Source organism: Lutra lutra, chromosome 11 (genome assembly GCF_902655055.1).
Source record: "Lutra lutra chromosome 11, mLutLut1.2, whole genome shotgun sequence".
In the NCBI taxonomy this organism is placed as follows: Eukaryota; Metazoa; Chordata; class Mammalia; order Carnivora; family Mustelidae; genus Lutra; species Lutra lutra.
The window spans coordinates 104,341,351-104,358,784 of record NC_062288.1 but is presented as its reverse complement, the minus strand read 5'-3'; positions in this window follow the sequence as shown (position 1 = coordinate 104,358,784).

The following is a 17,434-nucleotide window of genomic DNA, read 5'->3' as shown; positions in this document are numbered from 1 at the left end:
GTAAGTCACACAATTCCACAACCCCTTAGACACACCATACACATCTCCTCCAAGAAACGACCCAAACCACTAGCAAATATTATTTGCTATATTAGCCAGATTTAGCAAATAAAAACACAGAGCATCCAGGTAATTGAATTTCAGATAAACAAGGCATCTCTTTTTTAGCATAAGTATGTCCCATGTCATGTTTGCAAAGTACCATCGATATTGCATGGGACACACTTATGCTAAAAAAATTCTGTATTATTTATCAGAAATGTCCACTTAACTGGACATCCTGTATTTTATCCAGTAGCCCTACTGGAAAGCCGGTAGGGGCCGTCTTCAGGGCCCACAGAGCAGGTGTGGTGTGCAGGGTAAGTGAGGGAGAGAGATGGGGCTCCCAGAAGGTAGGAGCGGTGCAGAAAAAGAGGTAAAAGGAAACATCAAGGAACACAAGCCTTGGGGCCGGGCCAGCTCACAAGTGAGACAGCTATACAGACAAATGAGGTCCCGTGTCATGCCCAGAAAATTAGTACTACAGTGTCCCTTCTCAGCAATAGTCTTTATATCTACTGTATATTCAGTGGAAGCAGGAAAAAATGACTTTCTATTAATAAATATTTCATACCTCTTCGTATTCAAAATAAGACATTCATTAAGTGCCCCGAATGCAATATAATGCTTCACCCTATGTGGAATTGGTGGTAATGAACCTTTTATGCATCTACTTCTGCATAAATGGGGCTAAAAATGTACCCTTTGTTCATCATGTTGGACATGGGGAAATTGGTGCTGTGTTTCTGGGTCATTCAAATATTGTCTAATATGTGTTACATACAGATCAGTGCCTCAGGCAGCTTCCTGGCAAAGCCCTCCCTTAATCCAGATGTGGGCAGCATCTCGCTCCCGAGAGGTCCACTGTATCTTTGCTGGGCAAGACATTGAAGAGCACAAATGCGGCGGGCGGCGGGCGCTGGTTTCCAGGGTGTTCACTGACTTGTCTCCACCCAGTTTCCTTTCCATCACCATCCCTGACTTAAAAATAATCGAGTTTCCAACTTTCACGCATGGAAGAATTATGAGCCTCTCCCCCACTCACCCACAAAATCATCCAAATACCAACGAGAGGCCAGCCTTCCCACCCATCTTGGAGATGAGGGCCAGAATTTTCTTGGAATAGGGAAAAATAACACAACAGAAACAAGAAAAAAAAATTTATCCTTAGGGCTTTTCAGGCACAAAAAATAAAAGTGACATTGTTTATTAAGTACCAGCCAGCAACTACCTAGTTCACACCTCAGTTTCCAAGTCTAAACACAGGGCATGACAACAGTAATTCACAGAGTTTTGGGGGAGAATCAGAGGAACTGATTCACGGAAAGCATTTAGAACGATGCCTGGTATTGTACTCACGTAAGCTGCCCAGGGTCATTACCAACAGTTCACACCTGCCAGAGGGGGTCCGAGGGAGGATATCTGTTGGAAGGTTTAGCAGAGTTTTGGTCTCCCCCTCTCTTGCAAGCTGATGAGGCAAAGGCCAAGAACCCTCCACCTCCAAGATCGCCGGTCAGTTGAGGGAGAAACATCACGGACATTTTCACAATGTGGCCGAGTCTTTGAAATGGCGCAGACCTCCGGCTGTTGTGGCCAAAGTCAGTGTCCCACCATTTTGGTTTGGTCCGGCAGGTGCTGACCTTCGTGAAGATTTCAAACACAAGCGCTGTACTTGTTGGCTAGGGCTGTTAACAAACTCAAACTGAGCCGCTTAAAAACAGAAATTCACCATCTCCCTGTTCCAGTGAATGGAAGTCCAAGATCCAGGTGTGGACGGGGCTTCTGAGGGCTGCTGGCGGGGAGGGATGTAGGGGGAAGGGGAGGCTAATCCACAGCATTCCCGGGGGTGTGGAAGTGTCACCACCTCCATCCTTGGGGGGGTGGTCCCCCTGTAGTGCGTGTCCTGCACCAGCTCTCTTCTTATAAGGACACAGTCATGCTGGAATGGGGCCCACCTTGCTCCACGACCTCCCCTTAACTAGCTATCTGGTAATTACGATGACCACTGTCACCAGCTTTTACAAAGTAGAGCACGGACCATGGCAAACCTCAAGCCATTTAAAGCAGCGGGGAGTCAGGCACAAACTCACAGAGGGGTCGGTCAGGCTAAATCCTCCGGTGGGAGAAGCCTGGGCACAGAGAGACATCACGGTCAGGAGGAGACATCCTGCAGCTGAGGTAGGATTTGCACAGAAGGGGAAGGCGTCGAAGGACTTTAGGAAGCTAGAGGCCACGGTCAGTTACCAAGGTTTAAATGGCATGCTTGAACAGACTGAGATGAAGAGGGAAATTTTTATAAGTCTGGACTTTAGGGACAAAAAACCATAGTGGCTAACAGCCCACAATCCCAAACAGTCCTGATCAATGAAGGACGGTGCATCCAAGGACCACTGCTCACGTCGTCCAGCTCCCAGAACTGCCCCCGTCTCCAGACTCCTGAGTCCTTTGCTGCTTGTACAAGCTGGTGGCAGCCCCGGAGATCACCAGCCACCACCTGAGAGGCCGGTGCGTCCAGGAGCATCGGGTCGGTGCAGAATCCCTGTCCCCTGGTGCCCCGTCAACACCAGCCACAGGGTGGGAAGGGGGGCAGGGGGAGGGCCGCAGGGGACAGGGGTCCCACGTGGACGCGAGTCTGCTGATTGACGTTTGCCTGGGACGGAGCGTGAATTCCCTTATCGGCCTCTGGTAATAAGCTTTTCTTGCAAGGTCTTCATTACTTCCTAATTGTCGGGATTTATTTGCTTCATTTTTCTTGTTAGGAAACATTTAAAAAAATTAATCTCCAATCTTGGGCTGCTGTTAATTTAAAAGCTCCTCCTCATTTACTAATGGCGTCATTTGTCATTTCAATCATCCCCCAGAACCGCCACAGCCCCCCACATACACCACGTCCCACTGACACAAAGTCCTTCCTCTGCCGCCTCCCCTTTCTGGTTAAAGACTCGACTTTCCGTCCACCCAGTGACTGCTGTGTCTGTTGTATGTAGGGGACTGGACGGGGTTGCTCAGTGAACATCAGCTTCCAAAACTGATGGAGTGGGTGGTCCCAAGCTCACGGTGCCCATGACCCACTCCCACCGCCCCTTCGGCGATGCCACCCAGCCCCCCTCATCGCGGCTCACCGACTGCGGTAAGCAGCGGAGGTCCCGGGAACTAGTAAAGCCATCGCCGCCTCGGCCCCTTCCCCAGCCCTGCCCACAGTGAGCTCCCAGCCAGGCGTGTGCCAAGAAATGCTCCATACTTCAGCATCAGAAACCCACCGATGGGGGCGCCTGGGTGGCTCAGTGGGTTAAGCCTCTGCCTTCAGCTCAGGTCATGATCTCAGGGTCACGGGATCGAGCCCCTCGTCGGGCTCTCTGCTCAGCGGGGAGCCTGCTTCTCCCTCTCTCTCTGCCTGCCTCTCTGCCTGCTTGTGATCTCTCTCTCTCTCTCTCTCTGTCAAATAAATAAATAAAAGAAACCCACCGATGTTACTGAAAAATCAATTAGAAGGTACTCATATGAGAACAATCATTGGTTTTATTACCCCACAGCCTCAAAGAGAATCCCCTAATGCCAGAACAGCAAACAGATTTCCTCTCTATTGCCAACTCTGAACGACTGTGTCCATCATGGACTCTTCCAGAAGATCCTGAGGTTGCATTTGGGATGGAAAGGAAAGAGCACGGCGGCAGTTACCAGAACCCCTGGCTGGAGAGAGGGGGCTGGTAGTTCAGGTGTGTCCGGGCGCCGCAGAGAGCAGATCGACTAGGACACAGACATGGATGTGATGTTATTTTAAGAAGTTGGCTCGCACAGCTGTAAGACCTGGAAAGCATGAAATGGGGAGGGTCGGCCGGCAGTCTGGAAACCCAGGGAAAAGTCGGTGTTGGAGTCCTGAATCGCAGGGCGCAGGCTGGAAGCTGAGACAGGAGCTGCTTCAGCAGTCTTGAAGCAGATTGCTTCTCGAGGAACCCTCAGCCTTCGCCCTTAATTAAAGCCACCAGCTGATTAGATGTGGCCCACCCACATTATGGAGGGTAATATCCTTCGCTTAGATCGTATGGATCTATACAGAGAACTGGCCAGAGGGGAGGGGGGTGGGGGAGGGGGAGGTACAGGCTCCCAGTTACAGAACAAAGGAGTCATGGCCACGCATCGAACGTGCTCTCCAGTGCTCACTTCGGCAGCACATATACGAACGTGCTCTCCACACAGGACCACTCCCCAACGCGACATTTTAAAGCTCACGCTTGACCACAGAATTTAGGAGCCTTGAGGAACTTTGTGATGCGACCATAAAGCTCCCTGAGCGCCCAAAAAGCATATAGTGAGCATCTGGTTTGCTCCCCTGCTTCCCGCAGGGTTCCCACACCATCTCTGAAGACCTAGAGTCTCCTTCCCAGTGCCGGAGAGAGGGAAGGAAGAGAGGGGTTTAAAGAAAAAGTGGAGTTAATATCCAATATGTGCTAATAGTTTAATAAGCTGAAATACATTGATTTTACATTAAAAGCCAGGAGTCAGACTAAATAGGTCTTCTCTTGCTTATGGCCTGGACTCGTGATAACGTATGGATGCAGTAAGACTTAATGGGTTTTGTTGGGACTGCACGGGGAAAAAAATCACGGAGCCCAGTTGCTACCACTAATGAGAATTGCAGAAAGCGCCATTGAGGAAACAGATGACCCACTTCCTCAGTCATTTTCCAATCTTCTCGATCGAGTGGATGCTCCCGGCCTGCCCAGATCCTCCCCAGAGCACCCCTTCCCGAGGCCCACCCAGTGAGGTCACCCCAGCAGGTAGCCAAAGGCTCTCAGCCCCGGCTGATGGACATGGGGCAGCTGGTCCCTGAGCATCTGCCTTAAGTCTCTAACTCCAGGGGCACCTGCGTGGCTCCAGTGGGGTAAGTGTCTGCCTTCGGCTCAGGTCATGATCCCAGGGACCTGGGATGGAGCCCCACGTCAGGCTCCCTGCTCAGCATGGAGTCTGCTTCTCCCTCTGCTGCTCCCCCTGCTGTGCTCTCTTTCTCTCAAATAGATGATGTCTCTTCCCCCACAGAAGCCTCCCCAGCCACAGAGCCCGCATAACCACATGCCGTGCTGACCCCTGGAGCCCCTGACCCGTGTTATCACTTGGGATGTGGCTTGAACGTCTTGCCTTAGAACTGCAGATGTTTAGAATGGTGGCCACAGGTCCCATTCTTAAAGAGTGACACTCCTGTACGCAGACATCAGCCAAATGTGAGCACCATCATACCAAAAGTGACTCTGCAGAAGACATGCAGTATCCTCACTGATTCTCCAGCGTCCCTGCAAGGTAAGCCACCAGGTCCTCGTGTGGTCAAGTAGGAGACCGAGTACCAGGCCTTTGGGTACACGGATCGCAAATGTCCACAGAAGGCTCATCCTTTGGCTTCAACCTACAGAATCCAATCTCTCTTCCACATGACGCCGTGAGGGTCTGACTCCCATCCAGGTCCGAGTGGGCAGGGGAAGGGTCAGCATGAAACTCCCCACGCGGCAGAACCCCAAGGGACCAGAAGGGGGCCACGCATGCCCCTGGCTTCCTCCACCCCTGTTCCATCCACCCCCCCCACCCTCCTGGAGGAAGGACATTCGTCATTTCTCACTTCAGTCTTCAGTCTCAAGCTAATTGCTTCAACAGCTCATTTGCATTTTGGGTGAGTTTCTAATTGTAAAATTTACAACGTTGGTCTGTTCAACGTTCATTCAGGAGGAGGTAGTGTGGACACCTTAAACGTACCCACGATTGCATGGCAATTAGACTCAATGAAGCTGGGGGAAAAAATAAAAAATAACTTGGCACCTCGGTGGGTTCCACGGTGTGAGGGGTCAGAATGGTGGGGCACCTCCTTGGGCTCCCCCTTGCCCCCTAGCCCTCTCCTAGTGTCCAGGGCCCCACACATTCCTCCATCACTCTTCCCCAGGCCAGAGAGGAACTCAGCCCCAAAGACACCACCAGCCCCCTCAGCCCCTCTGCTCCTCTGGTCAACCATCTTGGAGTCTGGCCCAAGGAAGCACCCCGCCCCATCCCTCCCCACCCTGTCCCATCCCTCTTCACCCCCCCCCACCCTGCCCTATTCCTCCCCACCCTGTCCTGTCCCTCTTCACCCTGCCCCCCATCCCTCCCCACTCTGCCCCAGTTCAGCTCTCTTCCCTTCAGCTCCTGTGAGAACTTCTCAACCATTAAATCAGCAGCCTCTCCGAGTTTAACCAGGGATCCTGCTTTGCTAGAATTATCAAAGCATATGAGATTCGGGCTCTCTCTTCCTTCTTCCTCCGCTCTACTCTTCTAGGCCTGTTTCGCAAACTTGGTTGTGCATGCAAAGCACCAAGGACCCTGTTAAACTCAGAGTCTGATTTGGTGGGTCTGGGGCAGCACCTGGGAGGCCACAAGGCTCACCAATTCCTGGGAGATGTTGATGCCTCCAGTCCAAGGAGCACCCTGTGTGTGGCAAGGACCCAGTCTTCTCTGGACAATCATGTGGAGAGCCAAGTCTTTTAGTCCAGGCCCCACATCCAAGAGTTTTTGGAAAATTGGATCTTTCAATTTCTTTTCCTTCTCATTTTTCAAGATCCCTCCCGGTGCTGCTGGAACCAGCAGAGAATTTAAAAGCTGGAGTGTGTAGAGGAATGATATTCCCCTACTTAGTGCACAGCCGGGTTAGTCCGAACAGGTGCCGTCCACCGGCACCGCAGAGGCTGGCGGGTGTGGGGCAGGGGGGGGAACACCAGCCCCCAGCAAGGACGTGCACAGTAGTGGGCTGACCGGTATCCTCCAAGAAGCTAGGTTTAAGTCCCAACCGCTGGTCCCTAAGAATGGGACGTCATTTGGAAACAGGGTCTTTGCTGATGAAATTCAGATGGAAGTTAAGGCGAGGTCACCCTGCAGTAGGGTAAGCCCCTCACCCAGAATGACAGGTGTCTGTATAAGAGCAGAGACATGTGAGGACAGACACACAGAGGGAAGATGGAAGGACTGCAGGGATGCAGCCGCCAGCCCAGGGACCCCAAGGAGCACCAGCCTGCACCAGAAGCTGGCAGAGGGCACGTGGTCTGGCCAACACCTGATTTCAGAACTCCAGCCTCCAGAGCTGGGAGAGAACCCACTCCTGCTGATCAAAGCCCCCCCAGCGTGGGTGTTACATGCAACTGATGAATCACTGACCTCCACCTCTGAAACTAATGATGTACTATATGTTAATTAATTGATTTTAAATTAAGGGAAAAAAAGAGATCTTGGGGACCATCCTAGAATTGTGCCTACTGCAGAAGTGATAAAAATCTTCAATAAATGTTCAGGGGAAAAAAAAAAGAACAAGAAAAGAAACTATGAGGTTAAAACGAAGGATTCCTTTTGGTATTTCTATGGTCTCATTCCTACTCCCAGTGGGCTGTGCTCACAGGGAGTTCAATGCCAGCCCTGAGCACCATCCAGGTAAGGGCTGGGTTTCCTTAAGATCAAAGAAAAGAGCCCTGGAAACCATCAGTGCACCTGGAGGCTGGCCAGACGGACTCTTCGGGAATGGAGTGAATGTCAGCACCCCTGAGACCACAGGGCAAGGCGGCCTGGAAGCCCACAGGCCAGGAAGAAGGCTCAGCACCGTTGTCCCTAGAGTCCTCAGCCCACCCTTTTTACAAAGAAATCTATAAAAATTGATCCTTCAACTCAGCTCTGGCCAGAGACCGCTCATTACTGCCCAACACCCACTCCCCTATTCCTTAATAATAAACCACTGATTCTTAGTGAGGCCCATGGCCCTCCAGCTAAATAACTGTTTACCACCACCCCCTGCAGTCGGCTGTTGCCATGTGATCAAGTTCTAGAAAGTGCGGGATGGTGTTTCCATGAGGTATCCTGAAAAGGGAGAAGCCATGCTCTTTCCATCACTTCCTTCACCAGCTGGCGGGAATGCAGGTGTGTCGGCTGGAGCTCCAGCCACCACTTTGGGCTAGGAGAACGGGAGCCTCAATCTAGGGCTGGAAGGTCGGAACATTGCAGGGAGCATGGGTCCCTGAGGTCTTCAGGGAAAGCTTGATGGTAGCCATGGTTAGCTACAGGAAAAAAAAAAACGAAAAACCAAAAAAAAAAAAAAAAGAAGTATTAAAACTACCAACAATGCAGTTTTCTGTCACACACAGTCAAAAATAGGTAGATTCTTTTATTTGCAAATAAAATTCCACTCTTACATCAGCCCAATAAATATGTGGAGGGAAAAAAATTTAGGTCGATTAACTAACCTCCCCTATCCCTGGAAAGCTTGTTTATAAATAATTAGATTCATGAAATGGGCATAGTTTCTGACTTGCCTGATAGGAATCATTACTTACCCTCGAGGAGAGGTTACAGGGCTTCTAGAATAAGAATCACTTAAATTACTTCTTGTTTTTTTTCCTGCTCTTACCCTTGGATTCGTCTTATGCTTCAATCGAACAGTAAACGTGGGCCTCTGTCTTCAGCTGCCCTGGGTTCTCTCTGGTCCTGGTTCACAGTCACTCGGTAACATTTTGATTTCTAAAATGTTCAAAGGATTTGATCCTACAGAACCTACAACTTGATATTGGAACGAGCATTTATCTGTGTGTCCCTCCTGATGAAGGGGATGGCTGGACCAGCTACTTCCTCCCCGACAATCTTTCTTTCTTCCAGTTCTCTTGTCCCTGCACAAAGGATCCCGACGGTCCCTGTGTTCAGCCCGTCCCCATGTGCTTTTCGCCACTGCAGAGACAGAAGTCAGACGCACCTACCCAGGACATTAGGCAACATATTCAGCATTAGACTGGGGACAAATGAAGGCTAAAAAAAAGAAAAAGAGTAAGGGTGTGAGGAAGCCCAAAGCAAGCTGGGCATTTCAATTGCCTTCCTCAAAGGCAGGCGAATGAGCCACTTACCTGGAGACACCACCCACCGAGGATACCACCGACCCAACAGGGCACCCCCGACCCAGCAGGCAGGGGGAGGAAGCTTCTTCCTGACACACTTCATAACCCAGGGTGACCCTGGAGCCTGGATAATCAATTTGTACTTGACCTAAAGGAAAATGAAATTGAGTGGAGAAACTGAGTGGGTCCATCACTGGGCGTGGCTTTGTGCCCGATGCTGTCTCTGTCCCAGGGTCCCAAGCCATCAGCTGGTCCACAAGCTACACGGTCTGCCGTCCCCATCAATCTCCACCCTGGCTAAGAATTGTGATTCTAACAGACTCTGAACTAGAGAACACACTGGTGGTGACCAGAGGGGAGGTGGGCAAGGGGACGGGATGGGGTCTAAGAGGGCACGTGCTGTGAGAGCACTGGGTGTTGTATGGACGTGTTGACTCACTGTATTGTACGCCTGATTCCAATAACACTGCCTGTTAACTAACTAGAATAAAGATAAAAACTAAAAAAAAAAAAAAAAAAAAAAAAAAAAGTTTGTGATTCTAGGGGCACCTGGGTGGCTCAGTGGTTAAAGCCTCTGCCTTCGGCTCTGATCATGATCCCAGGATCCCGGGATGGAGTCCCGCATCGGGCTCCCTGCTCAGGGAGAAGCCTGTTTCTCCCTCTGCCTCTTTCCCTCCCCATCTCCCTCTGTGTGCTTGCGTGCGTGCACGTGCTCTCTCTCTCTCTCTCTCAGATAAATAAATAAATGTTTAAAAAATAAATGAAGATTATGATTCTAGAGCACAGGAACTATGCACTCTACACCTCTCCAGAGGCCACGGGAATTTGTCCATCGTGAACAAACACTAAATATGTTTTAATAAATGAATGATTCCAGAAAGAACCCTGCAGGAGATTTATCATTTTTACTGGACAACGAAGAAAGTTGTAACGTGCCACCGGGCGAACTGTGACAGAAGCCAGATCACAGCTTCGCGCTGACCTTAAGCCTCAGGTGTGTGTGCCCAGGTCCGAGCCCAGCCAGGGACAAAATGAAAGGCAGGAGGTGTGTGGAAGTCGCGAGGCCCCTACTTACCAGTCGTGTTTACCTGCAGGAGCCGCTCACAGGGCGGCGGCTTTATTTCGTTTAAAAATCAAACTAAGCCCCCAGTGGCTCGTGGCCACAGAGCTCCAGCCCACGACGCGCAGCCATCAGCCCCCGATGGCCGGTGCGATCAGCAACGGCCGGCTGCCCGGCGTCCCCCACCTCCGGCTTGGGGCCGACGGCGAGAGCCAAATCCACTCCCGACGGGCCCCGGAGGGTCCTGCTTCCAGTCAGCCGCGCCGGCATTCCCGTGCCCACGGCCCCCGCAGGGCACGGCTGACCCCCCCCCCCCGCCCCCTCCCGCCGAGAGGCTGCCCCGCCCGCGCCTGCTTCTGCGTCCCCGCGAGCGCGCACGACTTACAATGTCACAATAATTTGCAAAGTATTTCTCCCGATCTAGAAGGAGAGCAGTTTTCATTTTAAATTTTCCTCTGCATTTCCGCTGCATTCTCCAGAAGAGACGCCGCCGTGACATTAAAAGGCCGGAGGGCAGGGGCCACGAATCTGAGTTCGAGCGGATAGCCAGAGAGCTAACCAGAGAGCTAACCAGAGAGCTAGCCAGAGAGCTAGCCAGAGAGCTAACCAGAGAGCTAACTCGAGAGCTAACCAGAGAGCTAGCCAGAGAGCTAACCAGAGAGCTAGCCAGAGAGCTAGCCAGAGAGCTAGCCAGAGAGCTAACTCGAGAGCTAACCCGAGAGCTAACCAGAGAGCTAGCCAGAGAGCTAGCCAGAGAGCTAACCAGAGAGCTAACCAGAGAGCTAGCCAGAGAGCTAGCCAGAGAGCTAGCCAGAGAGCTAGCCAGAGAGCTAACTCGAGAGCTAACCAGAGAGCTAACCAGAGAGCTAACCAGAGAGCTAGCCAGAGAGCTAGCCAGAGAGCTAACCAGAGAGCTAGCCAGAGAGCTAACCAGAGAGCTAACCAGAGAGCTAGCCAGAGAGCTAACTCGAGAGCTAACCCGAGAGCTAACCAGAGAGCTAACCAGAGAGCTAACCAGAGAGCTAGCCAGAGAGCTAACCAGAGAGCTAGCCAGAGAGCTAGCCAGAGAGCTAACCAGAGAGCTAGCCAGAGAGCTAGCCAGAGAGCTAACCAGAGAGCTAGCCAGAGAGCTAGCCAGAGAGCTAACTCGAGAGCTAACCCGAGAGCTAACCAGAGAGCTAACCAGAGAGCTAGCCAGAGAGCTAACCAGAGAGCTAGCCAGAGAGCTAGCCAGAGAGCTAGCCAGAGAGCTAACTCGAGAGCTAACCCGAGAGCTAGCCAGAGAGCTAACCAGAGAGCTAGCCAGAGAGCTAACCAGAGAGCTAGCCAGAGAGCTAGCCAGAGAGCTAACTCGAGAGCTAACCCGAGAGCTAACCAGAGAGCTAGCCAGAGAGCTAGCCAGAGAGCTAACTCGAGAGCTAACCCGAGAGCTAGCCAGAGAGCTAGCCAGAGAGCTAGCCAGAGAGCTAACTCGAGAGCTAACCCGAGAGCTAACCAGGGAGCTAGCCAGAGAGCTAGCCAGAGAGCTAACCAGAGAGCTAACTCGAGAGCTAACCAGAGAGCTAACCAGAGAGCTAACCAGAGAGCTAACTCGAGAGCTAACCAGAGAGCTAGCCAGAGAGCTAACCAGAGAGCTAGCCAGAGAGCTAGCCAGAGAGCTAGCCAGAGAGCTAACCAGAGAGCTAGCCAGAGAGCTAACCCGAGAGCTAACCAGAGAGCTAGCCAGAGAGCTAACCAGAGAGCTAGCCAGAGAGCTAGCCAGAGAGCTAACTCGAGAGCTAACCCGAGAGCTAACCCGAGAGCTAACCAGAGAGCTAGCCAGAGAGCTAGCCAGAGAGCTAACCAGAGAGCTAGCCAGAGAGCTAGCCAGAGAGCTAACCAGAGAGCTAGCCAGAGAGCTAGCCAGAGAGCTAACTCGAGAGCTAACCAGAGAGCTAACCAGAGAGCTAACCAGAGAGCTAACCAGAGAGCTAACTCGAGAGCTAACCAGAGAGCTAACCAGAGAGCTAACTCGAGAGCTAACCAGAGAGCTAACCAGAGAGCTAGCCAGAGAGCTAGCCAGAGAGCTAACCAGAGAGCTAACCAGAGAGCTAACGGAGAGAGAGCGACCGGAGAGCTGACCCAGACTCTGAAGTCACCAGTCGAGAACACATCACAGGGCGCCTGGGTGGCTCAGGGGGTTAAGCCGCTGCCTTCGGCTCAGGTCATGGTCTCAGGGTCCTGGGATTGAGCCCCGCATCGGGCTCTCTGCTCAGCAGGGAGCCTGCTTCCCTCTCTCTCTGCCTGCCTCTCTGCCTACCCGTGATCTCTGTCTGTCAAATAAATAAATAAAATCTTAAAAAAAAAAGAAAAAGAAAAAGAGCACAGCGGAGCGGGAGGGCGTCCCCCGCTCAGAGCGCCCTGAGCGCACGCCTCGTGCGGAGGGAAGAGGTTCTCCGGCAGGACGGAGGCACCGCGTCCTTCTTACTCGACTCCTACTCGGGAAAGGGGCTGTCGCGGCGGAGCAACGGGGCCCGGACCCACCCTGCGCCCGGCCGGGGCTGTGGGAACCGCCGGCATCTCCCGGCGCCTCCCCGGCGGCGTCTGTGCGTCCCCGCGGCGGAGTCCGGCCCCGGGCGCGCGGGAGCCGCCACGCTGGGCGCCTGAAACCAGAGCGACCCCGCATGCGAGCTACACCGCAATTAACCTTAAAACCTAATGAAAAAGGGGCTCCTGGCGGGCTCAGTCGGCAGAGCGTGGTTGATCTCGTGGTTATGAGTTCAAGCCCCTCGTTGGGTACAGAAATTATGTAAAAAATATGTAAAAAAATAAAAATAAAAATTTAAAAAAACTTAAATTTTTAAAAAAGTTACTCAACAGTCAACCAACCAGGACATAAGCTCCGTATTTCTAGAAAGTTTATAATGCCACTGACCTTTGCCATTAGGGGACATTTAGGTTGACTGCCCTATTATAACATTCTTACCCCTCACTCAGAGAGCGGCATTTATTATTTTTATTAACGTATAATATATAATTAGCCCCAGGGGTACAGGTCCGTGAACCATCAGGCTTACACATTTCCCAGCACTCACCATGGCACACACCCTCCCCAGTGTCCATCACCCGCCATCTTGTCCCTATCCCCCACACCCCAGCAACCCTGTTTTGTGAGATTAAGAATCTCCTATAAAAAAAAAAAAAAAAAGAATCTCTTATGGTTTGTCTCCCTCCCAATCCCATCTTGTTTCATTTTTTCCCTCCCCTACGCCCCCCCCCCACTACCCCCTTGCCCTGGCTCTCAAATTCCTCATATCAGGGAGATCATATAATTGTCTTTCTCTGATTGACTTATTTCACTCAGCACAATACCGTCTAGTTCCATCCACGTCGTCGCAAATGGCAAGATTTCATTTCTTTTGATGGCTGCATAGTATTCCATTGTGTATATATACCACATCTTCTTTATCCATTCGTCTGTTGATGGACATCTAGGTTCTTTCCATAGTCTGGCTACTGTGGACATTGCTGCTATAAACATTCGGGTGCACATGCCCCTTCGGATCACTACATTTGTATCTTTAGGGTAATACCCAGTAGTTGTGATTGCTGGGTCGTAGGGTAACACTATTTTCGACTTTTTGAGGAACCTCCTGCTGTTTTCCAGAATGGATGCACCAGCTTGAGAGTGGCATTTCTATCATGCTATTGTGTTTCAATTACCTATAAAATTTAATTTACTGTGAACATAAGACCTAATGAATGAATGTTAAAACATACTAATTTAGTTCAAGGAAACGGCTGCATAGTCAGAAACCCAAGTTCATATGCAAGCCCAGCTGAGAGGGACCCGTCGGTGGAACAGCATGTGTTAGTCATTGGCACCGGTACAGCTCACAATTTATTTCTCTAGATAGCTGCTTTTTTTTTTTTTTAATTTATCTATTTGACACAGAGAGAGGGAGAGAGACAGAGAGACAGCAAGAGAGGAAACACAAGCAAGGGGGAGTGGGAGAGGGAGAAGCAGGCTCCCCGCTGAGCAAGGAGCTGGATGGGGGGCTTGATCCCAGGATCAGGACGGGAGCTGCATGCAGATACTCAACTGACTGAGCCACCCAGGTGCCCCTAGCTAGCTTACTTCTAATTATTATGAGGAGTCTGTTCTCTGCACTGTGATGTTATCCAAAATGCTTTGATCGCTCTCAAATATCACGGTAGCTTTTTCTGCAAAAGAAACAGAGCACCACACTGAGGCTTCCCAAAGACCTTGCTATTTCTAAATACAGCGGGAGAAATTAGCATTCCATTTCAAGACTGAAAACCGCATCCACCAGCTATGTATTTTATTATCCCTAAACCTCAAAACGTTTGCTCCCTACCTTCATCTAGAGATCACAGGAGCTGGCCATTCTGATTTCTGACTCCCTTTGGACACTCCTAATCGACTCTGCCTGTTGTTGTACAGACTCAGACATAAAGCTTCCAGCTTCTCCTCCCTGGCAGTGCCTCCCAGGCCGTCTGGTCTCACGTGGACTTCTCCGGAGCTGCCCATTTGCGAGCTCAAGCTCCAGAGAAGCATTCCTTCCCGTCCAGCTCGTGTCACCACCCCAACACCCCACGTTCCAGGTCCCCCCGTGACTCGGGAAAAGCTACAGCTCTTGGTAGAAACTCCCAGGCATGTCCGCACAAATCTGAGAATCCCCCTGTACTTGCTTAAGTGCTTTATTCTTAAGAGAAAGGCCAAAATTCTCACCCCAGCCCTGCCTCGGACACCCTTATCTCCTTGCTGCCCTCCATGCCATCAAGAAAACTGCCATGGTAACCGCCTCCTGGACACCTTCTCCCCACGCATCCTTCACTAACCTGCTTCCACCCACCCCTGGGAACTCGGCTGACCGCCGCTCCTTCAGAGGCCTCCACCCCAGCCCCCTGGCTCCCGTGCTGGCTCCAGCCCTGTGTGCCCGCAGACCGGCACCTGGCCCCCAGGGCCCCTCCGTGGTCGATCACAATCTGACTCTGTAATTAACGTGTCTGTCCCCCAGGAGGAGACATTCCAGTCCGTCTGCACCGCAGCCCTGGCTGGCACACCATGGCTCACAGGCACTTAGAGAAGTAACCTGGGACTCAGGGGACCAACGGTCAGCCAGGTGCACTGCCAGGCTGTGACCTCGGGATCTCAGACGACCTGTTCTGTGCCCCAGGCCCCCGGCTCCGCTGTACTACCGTGAGCCAAAAACACAGCACCCTTGCTGACACCCTCCAGCATTCAGGCACCACTGCCAAGTACGAACCAGAAGCAGGAAGAAAGATTGCTCAAGGCCAAAGTAGGTCTAGTGGGAAACTACTCAAAATGTATCTGCCAGTAAAGTGCTCCTGTGGCCAAGGGTGAATTAAATGGAGCTCTGATCAATTATTACAGCTGATCTGATCCCTGAATATTGAAAGTATGGCCACAGCATGTCGTTTATATTTTGACATTATAAACCCTTAGGTTTGTAATGATTAATTTCTAAATAAAGTTATAGTTTTTTTATCAATTAAAAAGTTCTGAAATTTTTAGTAGCAAATCCTACTAAACTAATAACACTTATTAAGGTGTGCACACACATAATTAGAAATCATCCACAGCAGCCCAGCCTAAAGACAAAAGGGTAAAAAAAACCTGAGAAGTCAACCAGGGAATAAACCGCTTTCTTCTGAGACTTAACACAGGGTAGTAAGAACGAACATCCCAACACTAGAAAATCCTTCCACGATACCAATACCAAGCTATATTTTCTTTTCTCCTTTTCAAAAAGATTTCTTTCCCTCTGACCATGTGAAGTTAACATAATTGCCAATTAGGGGCCCATACAATTATTTTGCCAATCAATTTATATTTCTACTTAACAAGCCTGACAGCAACTTTTAAAAGAAACATTATGAAACATTCCTCGATTAAGTAAAGAATTATTTAACAGATAAATATTCTTAACGGGGCTCTCGTGTGGATTTCAGTAAGCTGTACACTTGATTAACCTCCAAGCCTGTTTGGCACAACTGTAATTTTTACAAATGAGATAGGATGGAGGGATCGTAAAGAAGGAATTAATCACACAACGGTCGGTGCTTCAGTCGCATGAGAGCTCTTAATTCCTATTAGGTCGGAGAATGAACCCGCTGTTACCATTATAAAATACTCTATCTTCAAGGGGTCTGCGGGGCAGTTTCTTCCACCAGACTCTCGTGGGTCACCGTGCGGATGCTCTGAGATGTGCCATGGCGTCACCTGCCCACCTTCCAGGTACATGGGATGTCTATCAGGGTCACTATGTAGAGCTAGATTTTAATATCATTGCAAGTCTTAAGGTAATGATAGTTAATGTCCCAGATCCTTGGGACATTACAGTACAACCAGCTCTTGTACAAGCTTCCCTGAACATGGAACACTTCTCAGTATGGAGCTCAGGCAGCCTGGAAACACCAGGCAGGGAGTCTCCATGTGAACAGGAATTCGGTTCAGTATTTCCTGGGCGCTCACCCTGTGCCAGATGTCAGGAGGTCCTGGGGGTACCAAAATCAGTCCCCCGATTCCAAGGACCTTAGTCTGGGGCACGGCACAGGGCATCAGTGGGGCACGGGGGAGAAGCTGGCTCAATGGGGATTTCATCCACAGGGGATGCTGGAGCACTCCCGGGGAAAGGGAACCCTGCTGGGGCCGCTCACTCCGGGATGCTGGCACCGTCCTGCGCTGAAATCAGCGGTGACACCAAATCTCAGTGCGTTCAACCACGTTCATCCACGGAACATGTCACACGAACCAAAGTCATCGCGTGCTGGTTGTGGAAGGAGGGCTCACAGCTCAGAGCTCAGCGGGAAGGCAGCAGCCGCACCCCCAGCAAAGGGCGGCCTTTACGTGGGTTATAAAAGTGACTCAATCGTATTTGCAATTTAATACTGAGAAAAACCCAGGTGATGTTTAGATCCTACCATTCTATACAGAGAGCTTTTTTTTTTTTAAAAAGATTTTATTTATTTATTTGACAGAGAGAAATCACAAGTAAGCAGAGAGGCAGGCAGAGAGAGAGGAGGAAGCAGGCTCCCTGCTGAGCAGAAAGCCCGACGTGGGGCTCGAACCCAGGACCTGGGATCATGACCTGAGCCGAAGGCAGCGGCTTAACCCACTGAGCCACCCAGGCGCCCCTACAGAGAGCTTTTTAAAATATGTTTTCTTACTGAAAGTTCTGAAGGCCATTTAGTTCATGAACCTAAAATTCTCTTCTCCCACCGAAACTATTTTTTAACGCAGTTGTGATGAGCAGGGCTCTCGGGACCCAGTAACAGATTAACAATGGCTAGAATTTACTGAATACTTACTATGGGCCCATTATAGCTCTAGGTGCTCAGTGGAACAACTCTTGTATCTTACTTGTGAAATACAACAACGTCGATCCGTATAACCAAACATACAGTGGCAAAGCATTATGAAAGAAAA